The 9117-nt window shown below is 34.8% G+C and overlaps 1 long non-coding RNA gene across 2 annotated transcripts; it reads left to right on the top strand.

The window, feature by feature from the left end:
• The first annotated feature begins 885 nt into the window (after positions 1-885).
• Positions 886-3330, top strand: LOC143054443 (uncharacterized). Of its 2 annotated transcripts, none has more exons than XR_012971682.1 (3): positions 886-985; positions 1806-1992; positions 3039-3330. It is a non-coding gene; the product is annotated as an uncharacterized LOC143054443 (long non-coding RNA). The 2 variants fall into 2 exon arrangements; XR_012971681.1 differs by having other exon boundaries at positions 904-1002.
• Positions 3331-9117: the final 5787 nt, after the last annotated feature.

Here is a 9117-nt window from a genome sequence, read left to right as displayed (position 1 = left end):
GCCAACATGGACGTTGCGGTATCTAGGTCAAATATGTCAATTTCGAATTGTAACACATTGTTGTCATTGTGAAAGTATTAGTAACAAAATGTGTATCATTTTAGAGTTTGAAAGTGTTATAAGTTAATGGAATACATTAAATGCATACCAATTTGATAAAATTCATTTTTCTGCCGTAGTCAATATACGCATGTGCAAACTAATTTTATTGGATAAGAAAGTATGGTTTCTTTACAAAGCTAATGAAGCACGTCATATTAGAATAAAAATTATTAAAAAAGGGTTTGATATGTAGTTTTCTACGTACACTTGTTTATATGTGTAAATTAACAGTCGTTTGACATAATGTGGTTTTGTTTTTGTTTTTTTTTTTTTTCATTCGATGCACAAGCGGTCCAAACATCCCTTGTTGTGATTCAAAAATGATTGTTTACGATGTTAGTTTAAACATTTATTTAGTTTAAACATATTTATCTATAGTGGATTGGGAAACAAGTTTTGAAATTTATATTCATCCCTTTCCACTTTCCGGGTGCGAGTGCTGCCTTGTAGCGGCATTACCCTACTCTTTTTCGAAATCTACAATGGTGTCTTTTACGTGCAAGAGATATGGCTCTCTCTTAACACGGGTCAGCCATATATCGTCCCTTTCCGACGGACTATCAACGTTTCCTCAAGACAATACTCGCAAATGGTGTCAAGGGTACGATGTTATCAAATCCGATAATAAAGCGACAAACATATATGTCAATGCGCGGCTTTCAACAATGATATAAATATCCGTTTCATTGTCAATCGGATTAAACAAAATAACTTATGAAATTAAACATCATGTGTCTGTTACCCTTGCATAATAGATTTTAAAAAGAAAACATAATCTATGAGTTATTAAAGGATATGAAATAGATACTGTACCGACAAAAAAGTAGTTTATGTATAATAACTTAAAGTATACAGAGGAAAAGATGATGTCCTATTTTATACGGTAAAGTTTAAAGCAAGGTTTGAAATACTATTATATGATTATATTTGATCCATAATCCATATAGCTGGTTAGAATAAAAAGCGTTGTGTTATATTATACAAGCATTAGCTTTCTAAAAAGCTAGCCTGACGTAAATATATATGAAACATGTATTGTCTAAAAATATAAAATGAATTTGTACAATTTGCTAGGCTTAGAAACACGCTTGGTGTATGGCTTCGCGGCTTAGCTCTTTCGGGTCGATAACACATACATTGATCATTGCGGCTTTGCTTTGTTTCTTCTCTGACCAATTCTAACATCGGTCTCGGATTTCTTTTAAATTAAGCATCGCTGTGTATTTCTTTATTCCATACTGACTAAGGAAAAAAAAGAGGGACGGGTTGGGACTCACAAAACTTGTTCAACCCTGCCACATGCATGTTCCTGTTTAAGTCGGGTGACCATACCCTTATACTTGTGTGGGTTTTTTAGTTTTTTTTTTTTATTTTGGTTTATTTGCATGTTTCAAAAAATTGTAACAAGCTCTTTATGAATAACTAACAAGGATCTACAGTTGGCAAGACATTCTTAAAATAAAAAAAATTTAAAAAAAAACGTAAACGCTTAGAAATATATTGGAAAGTTCGTGATTCGGGTAAAACAAATGGAAAAACACGGTTCAACTGCTACCAAACTTTAAGGGGAGTGTTTAAATTTCAAAACAGTTGCAATTACTAATTAAAATCAGAAGACGTTATTTTTTAGCATGGTAGTACTTTCTTATAAAAAAATAATCAACTACATGTAAATAGACTTAGTGTAATTTGGATCTTTTCAGAGGCATTCCCGTTACCATATTACTTATATCTGTTGTCCTGCCGATCGTATCCGCTGAACAAAGTCCACTTTGTTTCCAGGACCAAGAAGGAATAACCAATGGATGTAGTGTTCCACTATTTAGAAAGTTTCCATACAAAAAGATTTTTGAACCTGCTTGTCAACTTCATGATTTATGTTATAATTGTGTAAGTTTTATTTGTCCAAATGGAAATTATGTTAGTATTACGAAATGAAAAAAGTAAGCGGATATAGTAGTCACATGACAAAAAGTCACGCATATCATAGGAGGATCCAGGGGGTGCCTTGAGTGCCCAACCCCCCTTTTTTGTGGGGAAAATTTGGTTGATTATATAGGGAATCACTGAAGCATGACGGGAGTGCCACCCCTCCCCCTTAGGTTAGTCAGCGGCCAACTTTATAAAAAGTTCTGGATCCGCCACTGCCATATTATTTTAAATAAAATTGATTGAATACAAAAGAAAAAATTCTTGAATCATTTCTTTGTTTCTTTCTATACTAATTTTTCAATTTATCTATCAGCCTTTATTAATGAAGATTTAAAAATTGTAATTTTGCCAAGGATTGTTTTTGTCTGTGACTTTTTGTCCTGTGACTTTCTGTCCTACATTCGAAAAAAAAAATACACAACACACACGTACAATTGACGGCTCTACTTCAAAACTCAAACGAAGAGAAGACAATAAGAGATACATATACTAAATACAAGAAGTCTGAAAAATTCGGTCAAATTGTGTATGATTCATTAGGTTATATAATAGTTAACGTTCGAACGGTTGAACTGACATGATTAACCATGGCTAAAATATCGCTTCCGCTATTAAAAAACCAATGACATAAAAACGAATTCTTAATCTCCACAGAGAAAAACATTTAAAGAGGATTACTAAAAGGATATGTTGTAAGCTGCTTGTTTTTTTGAATAAGATTCGAGTATGGTATTAACCCGAATGATCCAGTCGTTAAATTACGCTCACTATCGATCACTACATACATGTAAAAAAAGTGTCGAGAATCGGGGACGGTAAAGGCTTGAATTGTTCGAGTTACATAGATGCAAATAACAGTCAACTTAATTACTATTTTTTAATTGAAAAAATGCTTGGACAAATATAATATGCAAAATATCTGCAATCAAAATCTATGAATTATGATGGAAAATGAAAATTGTTAAAGTCGCTATTTAATTTTAGTTTTTTTTTTCTAATTGTAGGGAATAGCGCAAAGCAAAGACCGGAAATACTGTGACAAAATTTTCCTGAAAAAAATGAAACAAATTTGCTCAACAAAAATGGGTTGGAGAAGAAGATCATGCAGAAGATATTCAAGATTGTATTATGTTGGTGTTCGTATGATCGGAAAATCATCATTTCGGAAGACTCCAAAAGCTGAATGTAGCGTTCTAGACTGGATAGCCAGTTGTTTCCCGTAAATCAAACATAGTCTCTAGTTGCATGTTCAAATTACACTTTTCATTTTTCAAAATAAAATTATAGATATTAATAGTTTCTAGTATATCTTTTGGTTTTTTCCTGAACTGAAATCCGTGTCACAAGAGTGGCTCCCTTTTTTGCACACCAAAGAACACATGCATAAACAAACATGCTCGTTCAATTTAATTAAAAAGATTAAAAAAATTCAACAAATAATGTGTGGAATAAAACCGGCCGCATATGGTAAATGTGTTGCTCATTGTTGAAGGTTGTACGGTTACCTTTAGATGGTATCACAGGAGAATATTTTGACATATAGTCTAACGTAGATTTATAGGGTCATGACGGTTGACCCCCGTGTCATCTTGCCAGATCTAGTCTATGCACTAATACTGCGACAACTGATTTACATGTTTTATTAAAGATAATACTAACAAACAATAAAAATATCAAAATCCATTAAAAAGAAATCCACTTTTTTTTTTTGAAACGCACACATCTATTAGACTATATGTTTATACAGTTGAATTCTAGAAATTAAAGTTTTCTCTTTTCTTAGTAAACGTGCACCATCAAGACATCAGCGGATTCTAACATGCGTAAAAACTAGTAGCACTGTCTGTTTGAAATCAGTATCAAGTATTTATATAAAAATGTTCCATCCTCAATTTAAAAGCATTCGGAAAAACGTGAATTTGCAATAACAGTTCACGATATAACTGGACACAACCACTGCAATATTATGTTATTACAGACGAGTCGAAAAGTTCATCGTCTACAATTAATGCCATACTCCATTTAGTCCGAAAATTAATTGTCTCCAGCCAGATCCATTTCCGGTTTTCCTAAACTCACTAGGCATACACCTGAAAAACATTTAAAAAAAAAGCAGAAAAAATAATCCAAAATAGGAGATTACTGGGGTAGGTGGGTAAGATTGAACAAACTTCTCAATCAAACGTTAGAAAATTTGGAAGTGACGTCACAATACGCTCAGCTCACATGACATACACGGTCAAAGATCAGAATGCAAAGATAAAAAGGGGGACTGGAGAATAAGTACGGAATAACTTTTATTAAACCTGTATTATTAGTAAACCGATAAACATTGTTTAATTAAAAGGATTAATAATTCAAGAAATAATGTCTGGGATAAAACCGGCCGCACATGGTAAATGTTTTGCTCATTGTTGAAGGTTGTACGGTTACCTTTAGATGTTAATACCAACGTTGTTTGTACAATTGAGTTATCTCATAGGCGATCATTCCGCAACTCCTTAAAACTTAATAATTCAAGAAATCGTAAGTGGAATAAAATCGGCCGCAGAAAAAGAAAACAGTAAACGAAGTCTTGCAAGACGACACAAACCGCCAGAATTTGTAATATTGACAAGTAGGTGTTCTTTAGGTAATAGAAAATTAGAGTCAACAAGGAGCACGAACCCACACTGACGCTGAGTCATAACTTGAATAACGCTTCCTCGGTACTCGGAGGATAAAATTAAAAACTGGTAACAGTGATGAGCAGGCCGCTCTGGTAAACAAGAGAAAGCGCCGTTTATAAAAAAAAACAACCACAACTTCCCTGTGGTACCACAGGAGAATATATTAACATATGGTCTAACGTAGAATTATAGGGTCATGAGACTCATGCCCCCCCTGTCATCTTGCAAAGTCACGCCAAACTAGAAGGTCTATACACTCCCATCCCTAATGAAACGAGTTTACTACCCCTACTAAGATACAATTAACTAATCAACTACGAACAAGTACACTCCGTCATGCCTGAACAAATTTCTTTCTTGAGCTTTTATATTTTGATGGCAGATAACAAGGCCATGATTTAATTAGTCTTTGAATATATAACGAACAGCTGCATTAACTCGTTTACAGGTCGAATTGATAGCCACCTGATTTTCTGCCGAGTGCCAGTATATACGAGGCAAAATTCCACTCCATACCAAGGAGAGATTTGGCAATAACACATGTAATCGCATAATGTTCAACCTTATCTGCTCAATAAGCTCTTTTCTTTTGATTAAACCCAAATCGTAAGAACTCAAATGTATGATCAAAATTTGTGAAGGTGGATAACATCTAAAATTTTCTTCAAATGGAAATAACAAATTTTTCCATTTCACCCCTCGCTAGCAATACCAATGAAAATTATAACCTTTTGATTGTAATCCGAGGTTTTGACTCCCTGGTTTTAATGCTTCTGGTCGATCAATATACAATAGATGATCCCAAACTTGACGGGGTTCTACAATGACAAAAATAATCTTAAGAGTCCTGTTTTGTTAAAACCTTTACAAAACATATTAAAATACAGTTTCAAAGATCTTCTCATCTATAAAATCTACCAAATCAGAATGAAACTCGTGTATGCGTCAGAAACCCAACCATAAATTCTGAATCCGAAGCCCCCATTCTGCTATAACGGGATGCTCCGCCTATTCTAAACTAATGTGATCGGATGTGGTCTTCAACGCCACAAAAATAGAGGGTTTTCTTAAGTATAGAAATAAACTGAAAACGAGTCAATGGAGACCCATTGAAATGTAAATAAAGGGTTTGACAGAAGCAGAACATCTTATTCGCAAAAGGCACGAAACCTGTTCACAGGGACAAGATCTGCCTCCCTTTGAGGAATATCAAAAGTCTTTGAAATACCTCTCTGGTCAGCTTTCGAACTGCAAATCTTTAAATGCAAATCATATTGACTATTTGAAAATTTCAACGACAGATCATTAATGAAAATTGTGTGGGCTCCGATATCTGTTCTCGTATCGGCCATGAGCTCACCTATTCTTAATAAAGCAAATAATGCAAGACTCAATTCAGAAGCGAAAAGACAAGATTCACAATAAAAAGAGCAAACGGATGGGAGTGATTGTATAATTTTGTGCAAAATTTCTAAACTAACAGGAGCGCGAATATCAGATAATTTGGGACTTTCGAACTCCCTCTATCATTTTAGAAACTATAAAAGTACATGTAGTGTCAGTTATACCTAATAATTTATGTTTATTGCTAATGCCGGATAAGTACATGTATGTATTGATCGTAGATGATGTTAAACCAGATTACGATAATTAAGCTATAAAACGAGTTAACACATCAATTTGTATAGGCCATGATACATTTAAGTCATATTCCTTGCTAAACTTTGCTAACGACTCTTGTCGGTTTTCCATGTATTTTTCGCCATCGAAAAATGTACCAATTTTTCAACTTCCACGTCTAGAATTTCCATAGTAGGCTTGGCATGGGAGAAGGTGCCTTGTCTGCTTGTGATGCTAACTGTCTGAAGAGCTGCCAATGACAACGAGACAAAGCATCAGCAATTACATTCCAGCTACCCGAGAAGTGTTTAAAAGTGTCCAAAATCTTTCGTCAGATGAACCTGACATTCGAGGCCAAAATCGGCCCTTACCGGACCGACTCCTTTGCAAATCATCTTTCATTCCAGATGAGACGCGAATTATATGCCAAGCTTCATTTACGTTGCAAGTTGCACCAATTAACCGACGACAAAATACCCTGCCTTGAACAACGACATGAGGTAGCACTCCACAGTTAGAAAATAAAATTTTAAATGAGCCACAAAATGGTTTATCATCTCCTATTCCTGGATTTCTAATACATTAACCTAACTGTTTGTGTTGTACATGTCCATATGTATGTAATCAGTATATTCCATAGATTTGATTTTCAAAAGTTAAAAGAGTGAAAATTAATTCCTTTTATGTGTATCCATGGCAACATGCCTCATTTTTTCGTAAAATCCAATCACAAAGTTCGTGCGATAAAAAGTTGGAAAAAAACATAACAATAATTGCTGGACCAATGTATGGTAGGGACATGCAAATACGGACTGTCATACAGAAAACAGTCTATATTACATACATTACATAATCTTGATGTTCATATAAACCCAATACAAAGGCTATTTTAATACTCGGTTATCAAACAATGAATTTTATTGCACACTAGCTCTCATATTTGAAAAATCCACAGGGGCCAAAATGCGAAACTACACACCTAACTATGGAGTGCTACCTGACAAGCAAAGTTTATTCATCCAATAAGTGACTGAAGTTCATGCAACTTTACTCTTTTACAACCAAGTATAACAGTAATCCGTTGCTTTATCTCGATTAATTTAACTTTCAGCAGCCGTAGCTCCATGGCGATAGTATCAAATTCTATGCCCAAAAATTTTAAATTTCAACTGTCATAATAAAACTCGTAATCAAATTCAAAACCCAACTGATCGAAATCACCTGGCCAAATTCTCACCAATCTAACGGCGGACGTTACGTCGGCTTTAGCTAATAAAACTTGTGTTTTTCTTATTTTTGAAATATCTTGAACGCATCATCGCATAACCCACAGAATAAAATTCTCTAAATAAAATCATTAACAGAATTACCAGTAGGGGATGAAAGATTCAACACTAAGCGAAGTTATCCTTCAGTTGTTTTATGAATGAGAGCAAGGGGGACAGCGAAATGTAGGAAAAGTTGGATGTGAAAAATGGATATGCAATACACCCGAGGTCAATGTCTTTATTCAACTTCTTCCTAGTGGTCTCTGTATTCTTTAAAACACTTTTAGAATTTTTACAAGTAAAAGAAAATCTAGGCCCAGCGTACATCAGTTTAGAGCCGAAACGTAATCTCTGAATCAATTCGGCGGCAGCAGTTATTTCAGGATAATCCAACAAACATATTTCTACTTCACAAACATTGATAGGGGAATTTCCTAATTTATATAAATCTGTGACAAGTCACACCGTTTAACCTTTTTAAGTTCTACAACTTGTAATTGGGTTACATTTTGAGCATTTTGTGATCAAATTTTCATTTTCTTCCAAACGTACAACAGCCTTGGTTGAAATTCCGACATTTTTGGCAAGATTGAAAACCGGCTCCACTGTAGCTACGAAAAATACTCTGGTTATGAGGATTCCTCCCTTGAATTCTACTAGGATTGATATCCGAAACCTGACGAAATTGATAATTCAATGAAGAATGAGAATTATTGCTCCTGACTACAGGCGATGACTGACATTCCCCGTCACCACGCACAAAACCCACAATTCCTGATCAATGACATCCCAGGAAGATGATGGCTAGCGCTCTTTTTGTTTAGTCGGTACTGATCATCGCACACGGCCCAACCATTATTAGTACCCCTAGACGACGCTAATTGAATGTTTTGCATATATTTCAAATACTCTTGAGCTTTCATAGGCCATTTTTCTAATATAATTGCCATAAAGATCATAAAGGCCAAAGTCCAAATTTCTATATTATTTAAAGAATCTGGTTTCTTATTAACCACAGTCAGGGCACCTCCTTTCAAAACAAAATCGCCATCTAAAGTAGAATCAGATTCCAAATCTGCAGCAGATTTTAGCAATAAACCTAAATGAATAAACTCACCCCGCCAAATTGTTTCCTTAATATTTAATGGAATATGAGCCCCAATCGGATCCAATATGGTTTCCGGAATGTGATTAGGGAAATTTCATTACTGGCCAAATACGAGTCTGTAATTAGCGACTGGGACCTCCTGCTATGATAAAAGGTGGGTGCATTTTGGTCCCCTGTATGTGTATATATACCATGAATATCCTGAATCGATGGGACCATCTTATTTGGGAAACTATACTAGAATCATTATCAGCTGCTCTTCTGTGGATGACTTTTACTAACGTTTGATCTTTTATGCTTAGAAGTAGCACCAGATCGTAAACTATTAGGCGGATGCCTATTTCTTTTCTAAGGTTTCATCTGTGTTGAGGATGGAACTGGATTTTACAAAACTAATTAAACAAGCTTCCCGTTCAAA

The sequence above is a fragment of the Mytilus galloprovincialis genome, chromosome 12 (genome assembly GCF_965363235.1).
Source record: "Mytilus galloprovincialis chromosome 12, xbMytGall1.hap1.1, whole genome shotgun sequence".
In the NCBI taxonomy this organism is placed as follows: domain Eukaryota; kingdom Metazoa; phylum Mollusca; class Bivalvia; order Mytilida; family Mytilidae; genus Mytilus; species Mytilus galloprovincialis.
The sequence above is the reverse complement of the archived record's forward strand: the minus strand, read 5'-3'. Positions and strand labels throughout refer to the sequence as shown.